Raw genomic sequence first — 24,256 nt, 5'->3', positions numbered from 1 at the left:
TGGCTCTTTCATTTATTTGCCACATGGATACGTGCTACTTGCTTCCCGGGTCACTTAATTTTTTATCTCTCAATTCCTCACTGATAAATTGGGAATGATAATAATGGGATCTAGGTTATAGGCTGTTATAAAGACTGTTATGAAGATATAGTTAAATATATGTATTTTATATATACACCCATATTTATCTTTTTTTATTGAAGTATAATTGATTTACAATGTTGTGTTAGTTTCAGGTGTACAGCAAAGTACAGTTTTATATATATATATATTTTTTATATTTATGTATGTATATTCTTTGTCAGATTATTTTCCCTTGTAGGTTATTACAAAATACTGAATATAGTGCTTTACAGTAGGTCCTTGTTGGTTATCTATTCTATATATAGCAGTGTGCAGTGTGTACACGTTTATCCCAGTCTCCTAATTTATCCCTCCCCCCATTTTCCCCTTTGGTAACTGTAAGTATGTTTTCTATGTCTGTGGGTCTATTTCTGTTCTGTATGTAAGTTCATATGTATCATTTTTTTTAGATTCCACATAAGAGCAATATCATATGATATTCGTCTTTCTCTGTCTGGCTTGCTTCACTTAGCATGTTGATCTCTAGGTCCATACATGTTGATGCAAATGGTATTATTTCATTCTTTTGTATGGCTGAATAATATTTCATTGTGTGTGTGTGTGTGTGTGTGTGTGTATATACATATATATATGTGTAATACACACCCCATCTTCTTTTTCAGTTCATCTGTCAATGGACATTTAGGTTGCTTCCATGTCTTGTCTATTGTAAGTAGTGCTGCAATGAACATTGGGGTGCAAGTATCTTTTCGACTTATGGTTTTCTCCAGATATATGCCCAGCAGTGGGATTGCATGATAATATGGTAGCTCTATTTTTAGTTTTTTAGGGAACCCCCATACTGTTCTCCATAGTGACTGTACCAATTTACATTCCCACCAACAGTGTAGGAGGGTTCCTTTTTCTCCACATCCTTTCCAGCATTTATTATTTATAGGCTTTAGTTGATGGCCATTCTGACTGGTGTGAGGTGATACCTCATTGTAGTTTTGATTTGCATTTCTCTAATAATTAGCGATGTTGAACATCTTTTTTTTTAAAAAAATAAATTTATTCATTCATTCATTTATTCATTTTTGGCTGCGTTGGGTGTTCGTTGCTGCACGCAGGCTTTCTCCAGTTGTGGCAAGTGGGGGCTACTGTTCGTTGCGGTGTGTGGGCTTCTCATTGCAGTGGCTTCTCTTGTTGCGGTGTACAGGCTCTAGGTGCTCAGGCTTCAGTAGTTGCAGCACACCGGCTCAGTAGTCGTGGCTCACGGGCTCTAGAGCGCAAGCTTAGTAGTTGTGGCACGTGGGCTGAGTTGCTCCGCGGCATGTGGGATCTTCCCAGACCAGGGCTCAAACCCATGTCCCCTGCATTGGCAGGTGGTTTCTTAACCACTGTGCCACCAGGGAAGCCAGATGTTGAGTATATTTTCATGTGCCTGTTGGCCATCTGTATGTCTTCTTTGGAGAAATGTCTATTTAGATCTTCTGCCCATTTTTTAATTGGGTTATGTGTATATTTTGGAGATTAATCCCTTGTCAGTCACATTGTTTACAAACATTTTCTCCCATTCTGTAGGTTGTCTTTTTGTTTTGTTTATGATTTCCTTTGCTGTGCAAACACTTTTAAGTTTAATTAGGCCCCATTTGTTTATTTTTGTTTTTGCTTCCATTACTCTAGGAGATGGATCCAAACAGATCTTGCTGCGATTTATGTCAAAGAGTGTTCTGCCTATGTTTTCCTGTAGGAATTTTATAGTATTCGGTCTTGCATTTAGGTCTTTAATCCATTTTGAGTTTATTTTTGTGTATGGTGTTAGAGAATGTTCTAGTTTCTTTCTTTTACATGTGGCTGTCCAGTTTTCCCAGCACCACTACTGAAGAGACTGCCTTTTCTCCACTGTATATTCTTGCCTCCTTTGTCATAGATTAATTGACCATAGGTGCATGGGTTTATTTCTGGGCTTTCTATCCTGTTCCATTTATCTATTTCTGTTTTTGTGCCAGTACCATACTGACTTGATTACTGTAGCTTTGTAGTACAGTCTGAAGTAAGGGAACCTGATTCCTCCAGCTCTGTTTTTCTTTCTCAAGATTACTTTGGCTATTTAGGGTCTTTGTGTTTCCATATAAATTAAAAATTTTTTTTGTTCTAATACCTTTATGTTATTTAGAACAGTGCCTAACATATATAAATGTTTGGCACTATCTACATGTTTACTGTTATTGTTAGATGTGAAGTGATTCTCACCGGCAATTTAACACTTTAGTAAAAACCCTCTTCTCATCTCATGTGACATATCAGGGCCCAGAGATATCACACGGCTTACCTAATTAGTAGATATGCTCATAGTGAACAAGGTGTTAGATGCCTTGAGATTTTTATCTTACTAAATTCAACCATTAATTTCATAAGACAAGAGTGACCTCCTACTATGTAAAAGGTCTATGCCACATATGAAGCCAACACAGATCCTTGATAGGCTGAGAGAGGGATTCATTACAGATATTCATTACAGGTTAGAGATTCATTAAAAAGTTAGTTTGAAAGCAACTTAAAGTGCGTAGGAAGCTACTTTTATTACATTTTTGCCTTGTATAGCTTACTAATTCCTACACAGAACAATCTAGTCTGGATTAGCATTTGAAATAATATCATAATAGTTTTATTTAGTTTGCTTTTTAAAATTTATTTCTTGTGTTTATCTCTAACTTTGAAGTGATTAATATTTTCTGAGGAAACCATATTTGTAAGCCACAGTCAATCCAGTGATTCCCCAGACGACTGCAGGTCAGAATCTCCTGGGGGGAAGTTTTTAAAGACATGAGAAAATTAAGTTGTAACTCCAACCTATTTAGACCTATGGAATCAGTATGTTTGTAGGCAGGGCCCAGAATATTTACTTTTAAACTCTAGCTCCACTCCCAACCTCTGTGATTTGCAGCCGATTACGAGCACTGTTGTGCAGCCCACCACCATCTGGTGGAAGTTAACTGAAATGCAGGCCCAAGATCTTGGGTAAGTAACTTTTTGAACAATATAACTGGCCACTTTGACCAGGCTTCAGAGATATAGAAGCCACAGAGTGACACTATTCTATAACATTTTGCTGTCTAACAAATATAGGGGAAGTAGTTAAATCAGGGAGCTATTGTAGATTTGTGGATGTTCTGAGTATTTAATTTATTCATAGTGGTTCAGTTTCTCACTAATGTTAGCAAAAAATTGGAGTCAGTGAGAGCACATGGCTACAAGCATCTGTCTCAGATTTGAGGTGATTCTCTCACTTCTCTCTCTGCCTTGCACTTTGAATTGTCTTTGATCATGGAAATACTTTTAAACTGCAGTTGGTTATAGAGAACATTGTCTTTTGCAGAGACTCATTGGCAAGAAGGTTAATGATTTTGGAAGTAATATTTTTCTTGGCTGAACAGCGTTTTGGTTTCCTCAGCATTACTCTCCCTGGCTGCCTTTTTTCATTTGTCTAGCAGTCCCACATCCTTGATTTTCTTGCCCTAGAATCAGGTTCTTGACTGTTCAACTGCCATTTTCCTGATCCTTTCCATTACTACTTTTTCCAGCTTCCTCTAAGTGGGTCAGTTTCCAATTTGCATATTGAAATTTTTTCTTTCACCCTTCTTCCCATCTCAGTTTGTTCCTCCTGAGCTTTCTTGTTTAATACCTTCCTGCAGGAGTCCAAAGGCAAAACAAACAATCTGTTTATTACTTAGAGAAAGGTTATTAACCCAAATTCCTCCAAGGGCCAAATGAATGCAGTAATGAGTCAAACATGCAGGTCGGGGGCTGGGGTGAAGGGCCAATAACAATTTGCCCAGTGGATGTTGTCTTGCTACAGTATGGGCTCAGGGTGCCAGGCCACCCAGGGTTTTACAGAAGACAGTAACCCAGAATTTTAAGTAGAATATCCTGATTTTTAAATGTTGGTGTCTTATTTAGTTATTTTTAAAACCTTGTGAAAGGAGAAAAATAGAGTCATGGGTAGAAGATGGCCCACAATGTCTTTTTGCAAACTTTCATAGAAATGATGCTGCCCTTCCTGTTCTTATCTCCCCCTTTGCCCCCATAGGTTCTCATTGTTGCTTAAGTTCAGGCCACCTGCTATAAGGAGGCCCACCAAGATTATAAGTGTTCAGGTCTTCACTGGGTATTATGTGTCTCCCCAAAATTCATATGTTGAAACCCTAACCCCCAATGTGATATTAGGAGGTAGGGCCATTGGGAAATAACTAGGTTTACATGAGGTCATAAGGGCAGAGTCTCATGATGGGACTAGTGTCCTTATAAGAAGAGACTAGAACTCTCTCCACCATGTGAGGATGCAGCAAGAAGGTAGCCATTTGCAAACCAGGAGGAGAGTCCTTACCCAATGCTGAACTGCTGGCACCTTGATCTTGGACTTTCCAATGTCTGCAGTAGCAGTGCTGTCTGTGACTCAGTGAGTAGGTTTTTATAATTCCGAGCTTCAAATTAGGAAGTCCTTGTTGCTGCCCACCTAAGCTGTGTTTTCCACAGGCCAATAAAGCTGACACTTTGGTCTCCATCTGCCTGATGTCTCCATCTCTTCTGTCTATCTCTTAATTGGTTCAAAACTCTAGCAGTGAATGGGGTATAATTTCTAATCTCAGATATCAACTTTAGATTCTTTGAAATTAAATACACTCTAATTTCAGACTTGTTCAGGAATCATCTGTCTTGCTGTGCTTCCCTAGAGATATACGGAGGATTCTGGTCCTATCCTTCTATTGTGTCCCAAGGATGGGCCCAATTCATCCTACAAAGTGGAATGCCAGAGACTGTTTTGTTTTGCTATCAGGGCTTACAATCAGTGTTTGTATTTAAACTATCCTTCCAAGATCTTCTCTGTTTGGGCATCATACTTGGGTTTGTATTCTCTTATTGTCTCGCGATTGTTAGTTCTCTTGTTATTTTCTTCCTCCCAGTAAGTCCGTCAACTTGAGTTACCAGACTTTATCTCTTCTGATGTTAGATCAGAAAGTAGGACCAATGCTTTTCTTCTTCTCATCAAATGTCATCAAACATCATCACAGATTTGTATCAGAAACATTTGTTTTCTTCCAAATCTTTTCATCATGCCCATATTCAGAGAGGAGGAAGGAGAGAAGGGAGGCCAGTGTATAGTGTAGCTCAGATCCTAATTGTATTAATCAAAGCCAAGTTCCATTCAGTTGAATTCATTAGGAACTATGAAGAATCATCACCAGAGCTTCTACAATGAAGAGAAAAAATGCAGGACTTTACGAAGAAGACCAAAAGCTTGGAACTATAGAGAAAAAATAATATTTTTCTTATGTTGTTAGGATTTACCAAGGCTCAGCATGTGGCATTCATCACTGTCCACTACCCACATATTAGGATAGAAGATTTCACTGTTAGATCTATAATTCTGACCCAGCCAACACCTTTCATTATAACCTATGGAATCCTTATTCATTTAGGGATAAATTCTACCATCACCTTTGCCTCAGATGCTTCTTCCATCCTCCCCTAATTGAAATGTGTTTTCCTGTGACAATATCATTTCCTTAGAAGCTGCCTTGTTTGAAGGGTACACTTTAGTCTATCTTGAGTCAGTTATTTAGGAAGAGGGATCAGCCAACTATTATTCCCACTGATACTCCCACATCTTTGTTTTACCACCATCACTCAGCAAAACTCTTCCTCTTGAAAATGGATACAATCTTTTGGAGAGGTACCGTACCGCGGGAACACACTAGTCTTATCCAGAGACTTCAGTACCTAAGTTTCTTCTTTACCCTACCCCATATAGAGGCCTTCTTCTTAGCAACATCTGTGTTGATGGCCTCTAGCATCCTGGATGTGCTTGTTTTCAACTCCAATGATCTGCCTTAGTTTGGGCCGTTGTTCTATCTACTATCACTCCCTCTCTCTTTCTAATCGCCCAGACCATTTCTCAGCCTCCATTAAGGTGTTTTGTTTGTTTGTTTGTTTGTTTTTGATTCATCCAAACATTTGTCATCTTCCTTAACTGAACACCTATAGTGCTTTGCATCTCTCTTCTTTCTGTTTCTTACTGTGTGTCTGCGTCATGTCAGAGTCATTCATTTTCCTCTGTCCCCAGTACCTTATCAGAGGCAGAATGGAGTAGAAGACAAATGTGTAGCAGAGTCAGACTGGTTTGACTTTAAATGCCAAAAACTCTAGTTACTGGCTTTGTGATCTTTGGTGACCTACTGGCTTTGTGATCTTTGGTGACCTACTGGCTTTGTGATCGTTGGTAACTTATTCAAACTTTTTAAACCATAGTGATTTTGGTCTTTTCAGAAAATGGGGGGCAATAATACCTACAGTTATAGACTGGTTCTGAGGATTAAATGGAAAAATACATGTAAAGTATCTAACAGTTTTTGTTAGACGGTAGTCAGAAACTACAGGGAAGTTATTACTAGAAACTGGAAGAAAGAGTCTATTACTGATCCTCACCCCCATGCTTAGCACCTTGCCCAGCGAATGTGATGGTTAATATTTATTGGATAGGTAAGCGAACAAGTGAATAAATGAATGATTTAAAGCCTCTTCCTGCTAAAGAATTCTTTTACTTCTTAATAAAAATAAAATCCATTGCTTTAGAAACTAAGAAGGATACAAATTAAGTTATTAGAGTTGACTTCTGTATTAGTTTCCTAGGGCTGCTGAAACAAAGTACCACAAACTGGATGGCTTAGACAAGAGAAATTTATTGTGTAATAGCTCTGGAGGCCAGAAGTCTTAGATCAAGGTACTGACAGGTTTGGTTCCTTCTGAGGGCTCTGATGAAAAGATCTTTTCGATCCCCTCTCCTAGTTTCTGGTGGTTTGCTGGCAATCCTTGGTGTTTGTTGGCCTGTTGAAGCATCACCTAGTCTCTGCCTTCATCATCATGTGACAGTCTTCCTATATCTCCACATTGTCTTTCCTCTGTACCTATCTGTCTCTTGTGTCTAAATCCCCACCCCCTTTTTTTATAACGATGTAGTCATATTGGGTTAGGGCCCACCCTAATGACCTCATCTTAACTGGATCATCTGCAAAGACCCTATCTCCAAATAAGGTCACATTCACAGATAGTGGGGGATTGGACTTCAACATCCTTTTGGGGAACACAATTCAACCCATCCATCACAGCTTCTAATTTATAGTAACTGTAATATAGAGAGAGATACGAGACCAAGATAAGAATAATTAATGAACAATAGAAAAAAGCATATTTTCAATCACTAAACTGAATGATGTAAACCCCTACGTATTCTAAAACTTAATAAAAATGATGGTTTGCAGGGTCAAGGAAAACTTCGTGGACAAAGGGTCATTTGTTGCTGGGCTCTTTCCTTAAATAAATGTTATTTCTAAATAATCATATTTTCTGTATATTGTTACTGGTTAACATTTTGAAATAGCTTTAGATTGCTCGAGTTAATGAGACAGCTCGAACAATAGGATCAGGCTGTTAATGTGGCATACAGTAAATGTGTGTTGCAAGAAGGAAGTTTCCAGGGAACAAGAATTGCTATGGTAACCTGATATATCATTAAAAATGTAATGAATAAATATCATCAGGGTCTCAGATTCATCGCACAGAAAAAACTTCAAGACCGGGATGACTAAGTAGTTCTCATGCTGATTGCTCGATGTTTTGTACGCTAAATCAGAGTGATTGTCCATTAACAAAAAAGTAATAATATTCAAATAATCCAGGACTTCATAAGGTGCCTAAAAACTCCTTCAGTATAACCTTTTGATTTAAATCACTGACATTTTCCTCAAAATATTAATTTTATATGTAAGAAATAATCATCATAATAGGCCTGATTATATGCATTTCAAAAGAAATAATATTTTGCCAACTCTTAAGGGTACAATAGACACTGTAGTAGCTTGGTGTTCAGTATGGAATTAGGAAGGAGATCTTTTTCTTAGAGCTCTCTCCTGCTGTTATAAGATCCACCTTTCACACCCCACCTTTTCTTTCTTCCCCCAACTTAACAACTCATTTAATCCCTAAGATGTATCTTGCTATTTGTCTATTTCTTTCAACTTATTGCATCTGTCTCTGAAGAAATGAGGCAGATACTCTAGCACTCCAAGTGTTAAACAAAATTCAACCTCTTGGGTAGTAGACATGGAAGGCACAGCTTGGGATGGGTGATAGAAGAAATAATTGCAGTCAAAAGACATACCTGCTCCTACTTCCATCAGTTTTTTCTCCAGTAGCCACTTTCTGGATCTCCTATATGATATCTGTACTTTCCTTCTCAGTTTCTCTATACCCATTTTCCATGAGAGGAATGTGGTGATATCACCAGTGATCTATGTGTCCTTGCCGTGCTCCTCCTACCATAGGGCCTTTGCACAGGTTGTCCCCTCTCTCTGGAACACTGTCCCCCCACATTTTGCCTAGTTAATTACCCACTTGTCCTTTAGATTTCAGCTTTAGCTTTACTTTCTCAGATAAGTCTTCACCTGACTGGTCAAATTCCCTTCCTGTAGGCTCTCATAGCATGTGTACCTTTTGTTCATAACACATCATGGTGGCACCTGTATGACAATCTGATTAAACGAAGAACCATCGTGGCACCTACTATGTATTTTTGCTCACCACTGTGTTTCCAATTCTGGTACAGAGTATAGTCCCAATAAATATTTATTGAATAAACTAATGCATAGCTTGTGTTCCTGGATTACACTTAAGAATTTCTGACTTAGATATATGCTTACATCCAAGAAGGATTCTGTTTCATGTTTGCACTGGCACAGTGTGTTGGCAATTAGCACTCTGTGGTCTCACAATCTACAGTGATACCATTAATGACTGTTGAAAACCGAAATTTTCTATTGCTCTCTTATTTGGGGTAGTATGTTTCATAAATCTAACCACACAGTTATAATCTCACTGTCCTTGTTGATGTGTATTGTTCATAATATAATGCACACAGTTGATATAATGTAGCCAGAAATTTTCTGTGGAGAAGAATGTTAGGCTTTAAAATGGTTTTTGATGTACTGAATGATTACCACTGTGAATGCAGTTGAAAAAAAGGTAATAGATATGCAGAAACACTTTGAAATGTAATTAGTTCTTTAGGATTCTGAGGCCATGTCAGTATATGGCAGGAAAGGATTAATGTCACAGACACTATAGGCTTAAGAGGTGGGAAGTGATGCTATACTTGCTCTCTTTGGTACAGTATTTTGGAATCTCAGAGAAATTCCGAAGAAATATAAGAAGTGTTCTCTGTCTTTAAGTAGCTCATAATCTAGTTGGGATATGGTCCATACAAAAACATAAAGCAAATCTGAATTTCTAACAATACGGAAAAACGCACACAGGCACACACACACATACACATAGAGCATTCTTCTGTAGCCATAATGATAAGGAAGAGACAAAATCATCCCAGTGATCTACAGGGTCCTACACAATCTGGATACCAGCCCCTCTTACTTCTCTGACTCCCCTTTCTTCTGCTCTTTTCTTCTTTCACTCCATACTGGTCAACTCATTATTTCTACTTCAGGGCTTTTACATTTGCTGGTCCCTCCCCTGGCATGTTCTTCCCCCAGAGAAGCACATGGCTGACTTCCTCAAATCCTTCGAGACTTCACTCAGTCACCTTCTCAGTGAGGCCTACTTTGTCCTCTCTGTTTAAAACTGCAACCTCAACCGATATCAATGCTCACAATTCCCCTCCCTTTATTTTTCACCAATGCATTTTATACCATGTAATAATGCTATGTTATCCTGGTTTTTTTGCTGCCTTCCCTCTAGAATGTAAGCTTCCTGAGAGCAGAGATTTTTATGTTTTCTAACTGCTGGGCTTCCAGGGTATATAGAACAACACCGAATACATAGTAGGAGCTCAATAAATATTTGTTGAATGAAAGCACTGCATAGGCTAGAAGGGGAAAGTACGCAGACTTTAGAGTTAAAGACTCCATCTCCACCATTTACTTGCTGGGTAATCCCAGGCATAACAGTTAGCCTCTGTGAACCTCACCTGTAAAATGAAGACTATCCCCCTCTTTACTGCCTAGAAGTGTTCTTGTGTCGCCTCGTCTTTAATTGTAGAAGTGAGACTAGTAATCTCTCCCATTCTTGTACGGGTGGCCCTGTTGATGGCATACAACAGGCGCTCAGTAAGTAACAGCTGTTGTTACTATCAGAAAGGCTTTCTGGAGGAGTAGGTTTAAATAGATAGAGACTTGAAAGAGACATTAGCAGAGTCTGCAGAAACAAATAAGTTATGTGTGGGGATTGAATGAAATAATGAATATTCAGTCTAAGTACAGAGTGTGCCTGTAGTAGGGGCTGGATACCAGTGGCAGAATGTTTGCTGTTCTTATTGTGCTTAAGGACAGGGCCTGCTCTGTGTGGAAAGAAATGAGAGTGTTGGAGCAGGCTAAGAATCACTGAGCCACGTGAAGACAGCGAGATGAAGAAGGGGATGTGGAAAACCGAGGCCATCGTAGGAGGTCATGACATGACCAAATACTGGATGGGGAAGAGTCTTTCTTCAAACACGTGTGGATGTTTGGAATCGTGAAAATCAAGTCACAAGGGCTGGCAAGCGGTGATAGGTAGCCTGCTGGGGTACTGGAAATGTTCTTTACCTCGATCTGGCTGGTGGTTACATTGATGAATACATATGTTAATTCGTGAAGCAGGACATGTTACAGTATGTTAGTTAAAATTTGTCAAGCTGTGTACTTGACTGTATGGAAGTTACGCTTCAGTAAGAAAGTAAAATATGTCTATGTGTGTGTGCATGTGCGTGTGTACGTGTGTGTGTGTGTGTGTGTGTGTGTGTGTGTGTGTGTGTGTGTGTAGTCCCAAGGAGACTTGCTTTGAAATGATAAGGTGACGATGACATGGATGGCTATTCAAACCCATAAGAAAGGAGAGATTCAAGCAAGAAATTTATCAGTGCTGAGTGGTGTAGAGAAGAACTTGGACTCGAGAGACCAGAAAGATTTTGGTGCCACTACCTGAGACGCTCATTGGGCCGTGGAGGGAGGTAGGGGAGGCAGGTAGGGGAGGCGTTTGGAGGTCATTTAGTGTTGAGTCTTCACATGGCGAGCTGTGAAGCAGCTTCAAGTAAGAGAGTTCTCTTTCAAGTTAGAAGAAGAACTGATCGTGCTGCAGCCCCTGGAAATGTCTGCTCTGAGCCCACGATGCGAGTTGTAAAATCTCCTTGTGAAAGTTGGAGATATTTTTTAACACCACAAAGAAATGTGGGAGAACTCTAGAAATTCTGGCTTTCCAAAGTAAAATTCACAGTACCAACTATCTATAGGGAAACTTTTATGAACATTTTGTGGCTGATTTTCTTGCATGGAATCATAGAATGACAGAACTGAAAGGATTTCAGATGCCATCTGATTCAACAGCCTCATTTTCTAGAAGCTAATCCTCAGGAAGTTATCCACAGTGACATAGTTGGTTCATTTAAAGCTAAAGAGAACTTAAATTTATGTAGTAAATTGCTTCTTGACTCCCTCCCTCCCTTCCTTCCTTTATTTTCCCCTCTTCTGGCCCTCCTTTCTTTTTCAAATTAGGAAGGCATGTTTAATAATCCCCTTAACAACAGGATGAATAATTATAATACTTTTTGTATATTAAGAAATTGTATTTATTTTAGTTCACTCTGGTCAATAAATTGTTATTCGGATTGAATTATTTAATATATTGAAATTTATTCCAAGTTCTTTATCTAAATGGAACTGTGAAGTAAAATAGTGTATTTGTTTTCTGTGTAGGCACTTGCTTTAAAATGTGTAATAGGATGGTTTTAGGGTCAATAGCACCTTCACAAAAGAAAAGCAGAAACATTAATATTATAATCCTGGGTAAGCTGTTTAAACAAACACAACAGCACATTTTAATTTCTTTAATTCACACTAAATTGTTAGGAAAATTACTCATGTTCACAGCATGGGTTCTTACTTCTGGGTTTGTAAAACTAAAACAAAAAGAAATGACATGCAAATACTGCGAGAAAAGTCAACAATTAAAATTTTCAAACTTAACCTAGTCATCATTAATTAAACAACCAAGGAAGTGAGTCAGTTTTGAGATGGATCTTAGAACATTTTCAATTAAAAGGAGCAAATTCATTTTCATCTTTTAGTTATAGCTAAGGTACATTTGAAATCCTAAAATATTATTTTTGAATTTAGGCCTTATAACTAAAATTTAATAAATCATCATGCACTATATTAAGTCTTACAATACTTTTCCTTTTTATTTCAAGTATCAAAATGTAAAAATGGTTATTATCACCTTTTAGTAAAATAGAATATATTAAGTAAAAGAATTGAGACATTTTTCTATCCACGTTAAGTGCATCTGGGGAAAGAATTTGAAAATACTTGTACCTTGAGCTCATACGGAGTTCTTCCCCTAAGTGGACTTTGCATTGCTTGTTCTATTCCCACAGGTGAATCATTTTTGGCCTCTAAATCAGGAATGAAAAGAAAAACAGGAATGGGGAGATGTGTTTTCTCTTTGATCCATTCTCTGATCATAAAGGAAACTGGGAATATGGAAATGTGTTTTCTCTTTGATGCAGGTTTTGATCAGCATATTTATAAGCGGCACAGGGAGTTCTTGCAGAGATGGGAGAAATCTCCCACCCTGGCGCTTCTGTGGTTCCAATGTATCTGACATGGTTATAGAAAATACAGATGAGCTCATCTTTCATGGTGGGGTTAAATCAGATATTCAACAAGTATTTATCAAGCATCCACAGGGCGGATAACTTTGAACCACACTCCAGCATAAACCGTAACCTCTCACAACTCAGCTCTATGCGTAGGAGATTTAAGTATGTTGAAGAGCTTCATCCTGGCAAACATTGTCTTCTTTATCCTTAATCCAGAAACTGGCCTTAAATCTGATATCAAGGTGTCGTAGCTGTGGTCACATTCACAAAGTTGGAACAGAAATTCGTCTATATCCCGGGAAGCCCACATCTGTGCTATCACCTGGGCCTGGTGTGAGTACTGCATTATCATTTTTGAGTTCTTCAGTTCCCAGCATCAAATAGAAATCTCATTCTATCAGTGACCTTGGTTGTACCCCTAGAAACTCAAAGTGTGTCTGTGACATAATAGATTTCTAATTGGATTTAGTGTCTCCACCATCTCTTCCTCCTTTTCCTTCTTTCATTCATTTCTATTGCCCCCTGCCTCCCCAAAACAGGGCTGTAAATGCTTACCCAACTTTGTTGTTATGGTTATTAACTCATACCCAGAGAGGTCAAGAATCCTCCTGGGACCTTGTTGCCATGATGTCTGGGTCTGGGTTGCTTGATTCTGGAACTTCATTCATTCTCTCCTCCTCGCTCACAGAGTGTGAAAATCCAATCAAAGGGCAGCACGATATGCAGCAGTGGTTCCCACACCTTGATGATCATCTAAATTATCTAGGGATTTTTGTTTAAATAAAAGAGTCCTGGGCTCTGTCTCTGGAAATTCTGGTTTCAGTAGGTCTGAGATGATTTCTAATGATGGACCAGATTTGGGAAACACTGCTTTCCTGTAAAACCTGCTACTCAGAGTGTGGTCTGCAGACCAGCAGTGCCAGCCTCACCTGGGGGCTTGTTAGAAATGCAGAATCTCAGGCCTCACCCCAGATCTATTGCATCAGTCAGAATCAACATTTTACCCAGCCCTCCATGCATCAGCATAGGAAAGTTTGAGAAGTTCTTCTGTGAAGAGCTCTGAAGCAGAAAAGCTAGCTTGTGCTCTCAAAATTGCTAGTGACCTAGGACATGTGCTTTACACTTTTCTACTCTTTTCCTCAAAGGAAAGAGAAAGAGATTGAGAGAGACAGAGAGAAAGAAAGAGCTGGTTTAAATGATATCTTACTTTACAAGATTCTGAATAGTTTTAAAGAGGTTTTTTTTGTTTTTTGTTTTTGTTTTTTTTTTAGCAACGAAGGTGAATTAGAAAGATAATTAAGAGAAATGAAAATGTCAGGTGTGTGGTATATTCAGTGTGTGTATGTGGCGTGCGTATGGTATGTGTGTGTGTGTGTGTGTGTGTGCGTGTATTTATGTGCATGATGATGGGAAAACAATGATTCCATTCCCCACTGTACTTGTTTGCTAGGACTGCTGTAACGAAGTACCAAAGATTGGGTGGCTTAAACGACAGAAATGTGTTGCCTCACAGTTCAGCAGCAGAGCTGGTTCCTTCTGAGGGCTCTGAGGAAAGGGGGCTTCTCTCCTTGCCTCTTCTCCTTGCTTGTGGCAGCACAGCTGCAGTCTTCACATGGTTTTCTCCCTCTGTGCATGTCTGTCTCCAAGTTTCCCCTTTTTATAAAGATACCAGTCATACTTATTAGGGCCCACCCTAATGTCATCACTTTAACTTGATTACTTCTATAAAGACCCTATCTGCAAAAGAGGTCTCATTCTGAGATACTGGGGATTAGGATCTCAACATGTGAATTTTGGGGAGACACAGTTCAACCCATAATATCCAAAATAGTAGCGGACTACAAATGAGAAGAGGGGTGTGGGGTCCCTGAATCACCCTCTCTGTCCTCCCCACATGCACCTGGGATTGGATCAGAACTATTGTAGAGAAATAGGCCTCTTGGGAAGGCCTGTTCCCTGACCGGCCTTGAGGTCGTACTAGCCCAGGCCGATGATGTTCAGCATCAGTCAAAAAACACAAATCCTTCCACTGTGCTGACTTTTACTTCCTGACCACAAGTGAATAGAGGAACAAGACAAATGATCTTTGATGGACTGCTGGCAAGGTTTACTTCCACTAAAAATCAAACCCACCATAATTTCTTTCTAATGGCCCAACTGATCCCTGATCAAGGGCCTACAAATCTACCCAGCCCTCAGTCCTCCCAGCTTCAGGAAAACAAAAATGTCAGTGATTTTCTTTACTGGGCACTCTTCCAGGGTCCCCTGGGTCCTGGTTCCATTATTGCTGTATCTGTGAGGTGTGGTCTGTGCATAATCTGAGAAAGTCAGCTACACGCTGGACAACCTTGATTTAAAGCAAAATGCCGTGGGCAGACTACCTTACCCAAATAGCAGTGAGCTCAGAGAAAGCAATGAAATGAAGCCTACAGTGAGAAATGGCTGGGATTTGAACACCTTCAGTATTCACAAAACCTGAGGGGACATAGACATATCATGCTACCAGCTAAGAGCAACTTGCACCCCACAAGTATTTCCCTGAGAGCCTACAGAGTTACAGTGAGTGACTCAAATAGTGGAATAAAATGTATTCATCTTAAATCTGTCAGTGACACCTGCTTTTGTGAACTTAAATCAAGTTCAAGGTGACCTTGACAAATTGGAGAAGTGAATACATGCAAACAGGGAGAGGTCTCACAGGTAATTCATGTAGGATAATTAAAACTTTGTAAATATAAGCCACTCATGGGATTGATTTTGCAAAAGAATAGCAACTAAGTATCAGAGGCTAGGTGGAGTGGGCAGGTCAAGGTTGAGGGTGACAGTGTCCTAATGTAGATTAATAAGCACAAATAGGATGGACAGAGCCTAACAAGAAGTTAAAAAAAGTTTTAAAACTTTTTTGGTCATGGCTCATAGTAAAAAATAATTTTACATTGCGACCTAATATATGTACATTACACGTATGTATCTGAGACAAACATTTAACAAAATAATACTTACCCTTATTATATGTGAAACTCTATTTTCTCTTCTCTTCTATCCCATCCCATCCCTTCCTATCCCATCCCATCCCATCCCATCCCATCCCATCCCATCCCATCCCATCCCAGGCTATCTAATTCTATCCTATCCTACCCTATTCTATATCTCTCCATTCTTTTTTAAAACTTTTAATGTGGGTGTGACTTACTACATTGACTTGATGACCCACCTAATCAGGGCCAACCTGGAAAAGATGGAAGGATTATCACCAGACCAGTGGTTCTCAACAGGCTGCAGGCCGGGCAGTATTTGACAATATCCAGAGATGCTTTAGGTTGTCTCAGTTGGGAGGGTACTACTGGCATCTAGTGGGTAGAGGCCAAGGATGTTGCAAAACATCCTACATTGCACAGGAGAGCTCCCACAACAAAGAATTATCCTGCCCAAAATGTCAGTAGTGCTGCTGCTGAGAAACTTGGCTCTATACTTAGCATTCTTCCAAATATTCTTTAGAGCATGATTTTCAGTCTATGAGCTCCTTGGAGCCTTGGAGCTCTGTCAGAGTGGTTCAGGGGGAGAGTGATGGGACCCTGGGACTCCTACCCTCTCCCGCACCAGTCAGAGCAGGCTAGACTTTTGTTTGTAGGATGACCAACTCATGCCAGTTTGCTTGGGACGTTCTTGGTTTTAGCACTGTGAGCCCCACATCCCAGGAACTCCCTGAGAACCCAGGAAACGAGGTGAGTTGATGACCCTATAGCATACTAGACAAGAAGAATTGTTCTTGAGAAGGGGTTCTGCTTAAAATAAGAGGGAAAGCCTGTTAAAACCCACTACTTTCAGAAGCATAAATCTTATAGTGGAAGGGTATTGAGGAGAACTTGGAGGAGACCTGTAAGGGATCATTTTTAAATGCTATTAAATGGTTTGGGGAAGAGTCTCGTGAAGAAATGTTAAAGAACTAGGTTTTTCTCCCTAGACCGAGAACCCTGGGGAGAGAAAGATCTTAATCACCATCTTCATGGGAAGGAAGCAACCACATTATTTGAATGGATTTAAGCAGCTGTTCTCTGCTCTTATTTTTGACAGGTTAAGAGGGATTCATCCTGCAATATCAGGAAGACCTTCTTGCCTTTAAGAAAATGTGTGGAATGTCTTATTATGGATTTTTTTCTGAGGAAAGAAAAAGATAAAAATTTACCTTTTAAAAAATTAAATTATTTGAATTGGGTATTTCCTATAGTCAGGGGACTTTTGGCCATGGCCACTTGAGCTTCCTTCAGTCTGTGATTCTGTAAATGGCTTGAACCTTTATCTGGCAAGGGCCCTGGACTAGGTTCACTCTGGAATTAATGGAAAAAGACACAAATCCTGTCCTTTAGGAGATGACATTCCCCAAACAGTCAATCAAAATTCAACTGCATCCTTTTTTAGGTCATGTCTTCTTGAAAGTGTCCCTGTAAGGATATTTTTTTCCTATTTCCTGCAAGCCAATTTATTGTGGTTGCTCAGGTAGTTTCTCTCAGACCTCAGAGGTACAACTAATTAAACTTCAACAAGGTAGCACCTGACCTCACTGCCTGACCTCCTTTCAGTGCCATTTTGTTATGCTTTGGTTTAGTGTTCTCATATACCCTTAGCCAAAGGTCAACAAAATATTTCAAAGCTATAATTAATAATATCTTTGGGTCTTTAAATGTTTTAAAAGCAATAGAAATTCCCCCTGATCTCTATTTGCTGCCCAGAGTTAAAATGGTCATGTATCAAGAGTTTCATTTGAACTTCCTTTCTCCAGAAGAGTCTGTAATAACATTTTCTCCTGTGAAGATGAGATATCCACCCAAAGGTGGGAAGACGACATTCCTGTATGTAGAGTGTCTGCAATCATTTTAGAAATAGAAACTACTTTTTATTTCCCTGATGCATGGAGATCTAGAGTGTGATATGATGGTGAAGTCTGACTCAGGAAGTGAAAGGGCTGCTCACCGAGATGGAAAGCCCTAGAAAGAAGCATTAGAGTGAGCTCGGCTGCTGTCTCCTTTCACTGCCCCCTTCATGGAAACTTCTGGTGAACTGCAGAGGCAGGGCAGCCGAGGGTCTATGGGCTCACAAATGAGCCTCTTCCACCAGCTTATCAAGATGCTTCTAGATGTAAACAGTGCGTTTCTAACAAGGCAACACCTCATTTCCTTCCCGTAGGAATAAAGAGAATCTCTTTGAAAACTCAGGAATTGTGTCACTGGTGTTTACTGTATTTTAATTATTATAGACCCATTTGTTCAATTTCAGAGGCCATGGATAACACTTGAATACCTGAATGGTCTAGCCTGCATTCAAAGAGTCACTGAGCTATAAAATACTCATTTGCCAAACCCTGTTGTCTTAGACCATTAGTTACTAGAGATCCATAATGATTTGGCCATTTCCAGCGATAAGCAAAAAATAAGCGGTTCATTATCTTTAGTACCCACAACTAAAGTTACTTATTGCCACTCTTAACTGAATGGTTCTATTTGCTAATAGTTTTGCCTACAATTTACTTTTTTTGTTAAAGAAAAGTCATTTTTTCCTCAGATAACTGCACGTATATTTTGTTCCGGAATACCTATTATGTCCTTAGCAAAAATTGAACGTGGAAATCTTCCTCACGTTTCGAATAAAATATCATTAAGCAAAGTTCTTGCTGCTTGAGGGGGAAAAAAAATCACTGTGTAAATAGTATCCTACAAAGTAATGACCTTATTCCAGTTCACTTTCCGGATGGAACACAATGGCGCAGCACAGACATTTAAGAACCAAGTTGGAAAAAGGAACAATACAAAAGGAATAGAGATGAATTGTAGATTCAGGATGGTTTGGTAATTGCCTAACATTTCCCAGCTGGGTAAGGAACATAACTTGATAAATACCACAGGGTGGAGGGTGAGAACCTGAGGGCCTAGGGTGGCAGGAGAGTGAAAACCAAAGAGAACTCAGCTAATTTAAATACATAATAAATCGGTACAGGGGTGTGTAAAAGGAAACAGATAAGGAGGAGGAGAAATAAGAGAAAAGAAAGGCTGAGGCAGCTGGTGAGGAGTTAGGCTCTGAGCAGCAGAAATGATGGTCACTCTAAGAACAGGAAGCTGAATATTGAATTTTGAATGTTTGTCATGTAAGCCCCCTCACTCTCTCAAAACCTTTGGTAAACTCCTAAGTGGCTCTTGCATCCTTGATCCCATGTTTGTTTGTTTTGCTTTTTAATTTGTTTGTGTTTTGTTTTGCTTTGTTTTAGAGCACTTATTTTCTGAAACTCTTATATAAGATCTATATAATCTATGTTTTTGTTTACGGTCTGGATTTTCCTACTAGGTAAGGGGATTTGGTCTGTTTTGTTTCCCTCTATAGTTCAAGGACCTGCAGCAGTGCCTGATCCAGAATGGATCCTGATACTTATCTTTGAATGCATGAATAAATGGTTGAATGGGAGCTGCCATGACCTTTAGGTTTTCAGAAGACTTAGGGGAAATCCAGAGGAGGCTTGGTGGCCTGCCTCAGGTCACCTTATTTAAATTTACTGGTTGGTGTCATCCAAAGGTTCCAGTTACTTTAAAATTCTAATAGTTCTTCCTTTTCCCAATTTTCTCTTTCCCAGCAGCCTGGCTTTCACCTGCATAAATTCATGGCTTCTCTCCCTAGGCCAGGTACATGGACCAAATTGTATACTATTTTGTTTAATGAGGAAAAGGATTATGGTTTTTCAGATTCTGCTAACTTATTTAGTGATAGGATTTTTTTTCTCTTCTCATTAATAAATGATTAATGATACATTAATAATAAACAGTATTTAGCAATGATATTTTTTTCCAGCTTGAGAAATATGGATGAAATTTACAGTAGACTCTCAATACCTCATACCCTACATTCTGCCTTCTGGTTTTCAACTCCAGACTCTGAAAGCTGACAACCCAAGCATTAAACTTGCTTAATGCAAGGAAGTAGTTATGAGGATAGCAAATGGAAGTGCTTCATGGTCTAGAATGGCAATGCAAACCAATGAAGCTGACCTGCCTGCAACAGTAGGGACGGGGCCCTGCAGTGAGTTGGAAAGTGCTGGCTTCATCTGAGGTATTCAGATTCACGTTTTGAAAAGTTGTGCTAGCCAATAACGCGTTCATATTACCATTTGCGGAATGCCGTTTTGTAGTTACGATTCCTAATTTCAAGCATAATGGGGTTAAAAAGCTGATTTTGTTCATAAATCTAATTTTTGTTTTACAAGCCCTTCAAAATTGTCCAGTTAATTCTGTGACTCGTATGAAGATCTTATGTGAATATATATATATTCTGTGAATATATATGCATATATATAGGAGTTGTGTTTCAAATCTATCATGTTGAGCTACACAACAAAGGAAGTATGCAGAGGATGATAAGACAATCTATGAACTGCAACAATTCAGCAAGAGCATGAAGTTGGAGCCAAAGGTGATGAGGAAAAATATAAGCTGCCACCCTGTCTCAAAAATTCCTGGAGAGCTCAGCAGGAATGAGGCTCTCCCATCACACATGGAATGTGATTTAACGCAATTCTGTTTGCAGCTGGTTCAAATCCCAGCTCCTCCCTTACTAGTTGTTTGGCCTTGAACAAGTTACTTAACTTGTGTTAACTCTATGTTAAAGTGTCTTTATCTGGACGGTGGGGTTTATAATGGTAGGTGCCTCTTGGTTCATCATTCGAAGGGATGTTGTGAGGATTAAGTGAGTTAAGGCACACAGAGGACTTAGAACAGGAACTGAAAGGATTTATTTAGTTAGTTATGTATTTATGCATTTATGTATGTATGCATGTATGTATGTATTTATGTCGTTGTAACTTTTTTGCTATTTCAAAAGGCAGGGGAGCTCTGCTGACATTTAGGTTATCCTTATTTACTGCCTCTGTCTTCCCTGCCCCATACGCCCACTTGTTGAGGGCAAATGTAATGGGTTATACTGATCAATGTAACTCCAGTCCCTCTACATATCACTTATGGATATGCCCTTTTTATATAGAAAAAATTCAAGGGGGCTGTTGATGTCTTCTAAATGATAAGCCACTGAAGTGCAAGAACTATGCCTCATCCTAGATCCAGATGTCTGATAGTCCCAAGTCTAGCAGTTTTTGAAGCCTAATGCCAAGCCCAGGTGGCAGTGTTTTCCAACTTGGCGTAGCAGATAATGGGTCTTCAATAGGAGCCTGTTGAATATGTGAAACCATTATGCACCCACACTTGCTAACCAACAGAATCCTTTCTGCCGGAGGTTTGATTAGAAAAGTATGCTCAGTATTTTACAACCTAAAAGCAGCATTGCTTCTGCCCTTAGTTTTGTAGTCCTTCAGCAACCCTGCTCTTCAGCTTCTAAACCTGATTACACCTTCCATTGAAAACACTTGCATGCACCCCTCAGCTAGTGTGCGTCAGATGTCCTGTGAACCTGTCCCCAGTCTGCTTCATTTCTCCCTCTCCTGGGTGTCCAAACACACTCACACACACACACACACACACACACACACAAGCATAAAGCAACAATAAAATCTTTTTCCTTGAGCCGAACAAAACAAACCCCTGTTCTCCCCAAAACAAACCCTCCATGCATATCAACACATGACATCAGTGCCCACTGAAGTGACTGAAAAACCAGTTTTAGGAGTTTAATTGCATCAGTATACTAACTTCTAAGTGGGGCGGCACGTGTTTGAAGAGGCTGCATGAAATTAGCCACTGACCACTTCGAGAGTTCAGGCTGATTGTCTTGTCTTCCTGAACTTTCGGCTTTCTTATGGTTGAAAGGAGAATAATATAGGACCTCACCAAGCGGAGGGTAGATAAAAGGAGGCAACCTATGTAAATGTGCTAAGCAAATCCTTAGCATTTTCTCTGCATCCTTAGATAAGGAGGGCAGTGACCAACCGGGAACCAAGCAGGTGATAACCCCTACTTCGCTCCTTCAGACGGTGGCTCACAAGTTCCTAAGAATAGTTTGGGAGTTGTTAACAGTGGTTAATGTTTTTATTTCTGAAGGATTGTTCCTTGACTCTCTCTTTCTTTTTTTTTTTTTCCTGGCCTTCATGAGCGTTATCCCCTAAGACCCAAACTTGATTACAAAAAATATATTGACATTAAAAAAAGTATCAGCATCATGAAATAAACACAGTTTTCAAATGTTACACAACCTTCAGGCCTTAAGGAGGGATGCAGCCCTACCTAATCTCTCAAATAACAAAGATAAAGCAATCACAAAATGTTACCGCCAGAAGGAATTGAAAACCTGACACATTTTGAATGTCAAGGGACTTTTAGAGGATCCTTACCAAATAGACCACCATAGCTAAGATCCTCAAGAAACTTTCTAAAAATGACGTTCATGCTCCACACATGTTAAAGAGGCACAGAATTCCAGTAAGCTACAAACCATTCTTTTTAGAATAAACAAATATTTGAAAATAAATGATTACTAATTAGCATATCTTGAGTATTTACTGTGTGCCAGGCACAGTTCCAAGTGCTTTACATGTATTAATTCACTTAGTCCTCCCAAGAATTGAACAAAGACTCTTGCACAAGGCCACACAGCTCAGAAGGGACTGAGCCAGGATTTCATCAGAGACGATCTGGGTCCAGATTGCTGTTTTCTAGTGCAGATGATACTACAGTAGCTAAAGAATTTGCAGTGGGTCAGAGCTGCTGTTCCATTCTCCCCTTCCTGTATGGTAACACTACCCCAAAGCCAGCTGCTCACATTCCTGCCTGATTTTAGACTGCATTCCCCTGTCTGCTTTATAGCTACATGTGGCCTTATGACCATGTGCTGACCAATGAGATACAAAAGGAAGTGATGCAGGGGAATCCCAGGAAGACTGTTTACAGGGAGTTAATCCAACTGCGAGGCATCTCTCTGTCCTTGCGCTTGTCCTCCTTCAGGCTGGCAACCTGGATAAGAAAGTTGACGCAATCCCATGATAGCATGGCTTGGAGGTTGAAGCCATGTGCTGGGATGCTGGGGTAGGAAGTAGCCCCCGTACCAGTCTTGGTCTGTCTGCATCCAGACTTTTTTTTTTTTTAAGACTTTTTTTTTTTAATGTCTAAGAGAGGCTTTTTGTAGCCTCTTTTTTGAGGATCTCACTTGACCTTAGTTTCCTTAACTTTTCCCTAATTTTGTCTGTAATGAGTTCTTCATCTCTTGTTCTCTCTTTCCATCCAGTCCCTTGATTTTTCTTTCTCCCCATCCCTTTCCTCTTCACCTCCCTCTTTCATCACTTGTGGCTCCTGTCCTATTCTTTCTTCTCCTTATTATCAACCCTAGCTCTCTTTCATGCTCTGTTTCTCTTTTTTAAAGATGTAAGAATAAGAATTAAGAATGCACATGGAAGATGATATGCAATTTTGAGTGAAAAGGTAATTGTATTTGCATGTTAGCATTATGGATGATTTCATTACTACTCTACCACTAATAATAGATTCTAAAGTGACATGTGTTTTTCAGTAAAACATAATGATACATTGTGCATTTATAGTTCTTCTTAAAAGTGAGTATTAGCCATTTTGTGTTTATTCGTAATTTTTTTTTAACAAAGGAGGTTTCTCTCATCATTGAAATGTTCAGAGGTTACCATTGATGTGTGGCCTGGACAAGCAAACCCGTTTTAGTATTAGGGCAGGGTAAATAGAATTAGTAAGTTAAATATATTTTTAAATCATATAATGCATTTTAATCCCCCCAAACAAGGATTTGGGGATTGTCTGCAGGTTTGTATTATCCACCCGGGTGAACTCCTCTCTGCAGGACTTGTGTTAATTGAAAATTAGCAATTGGCTCCTATAATCCTAGAAGTACATTACCTAAAATCCCTTTCAGTTGTAAGGAAACCAAATGTATGCTGAGAAGGAACAGCATGGCATGCAATGTAAGCGACTGCTCTCTTCATTACCTGTGAATTTGTGTAGAGCAAGCAGCCCTTAAAGTTTCTAAGTACCTTCTTTCGTATACTCAGTGGAACTTTCATTCTCAGAGCCTTTAAGTATTTTATAAATTTGGGAATGAAAATTAAGTCCCTTCCAAGTGCTCCAATTCTAAAAAAAAAAAAAAAACTTGACCGAGGAAACCTATTGGTTAAACATAGCCAAGCAACTTGAAATGGTCTTTTCTTAACACATTTTCATGTCTTAAGGCAACATTTAGTTCCAAATATAGAAGAGATAATTTAATTTTTCTTTTAATGTTGACATTATGAAGATTCCAGTAGAGAGTTTTGCTCAGGAAACTGGGAAAAGGGGAATCTGATTTGTGTCTGTTTCTTAAAGAGGAACATTCCTGGCAACTATAAAATAAAATGTACCTTCATTTCTAAAACTTGTGAAGTTTGGGCAAACCGTGCTCCATCATCAATTACCTTGGGAAACTCTCGTATATTCTGATAACATCATATATCTGTATGGGTTAAATCATTGTGCAACAGGGATCTGTTAGTGTAAGAGGGAAATA

General features: G+C 39.3%; 1 long non-coding RNA gene across 1 annotated transcript in view; it reads left to right on the top strand.

Moving 5' to 3' along the window:
• Positions 1 to 727: 727 nt before the first annotated feature.
• LOC309640628 overlaps positions 728 to 24,256 on the top strand; it is a 933,213-nt gene continuing 909,684 nt past the window's right edge. Inside the window, exon 1 of the long non-coding RNA XR_014252319.1 lies at positions 728 to 1,213. This is a non-coding gene — a long non-coding RNA (uncharacterized lncRNA). The remainder of the gene's footprint in view (positions 1,214 to 24,256) is intronic.

The sequence above is a fragment of the Balaenoptera physalus genome, assembly GCF_965194825.1.
Source record: "Balaenoptera physalus genome assembly, chromosome: 13".
In the NCBI taxonomy this organism is placed as follows: Eukaryota; Metazoa; Chordata; class Mammalia; order Artiodactyla; family Balaenopteridae; genus Balaenoptera; species Balaenoptera physalus.
Note: the sequence above shows the minus strand (reverse complement) of the source record. Positions and strands in the feature narration are given on the sequence as shown.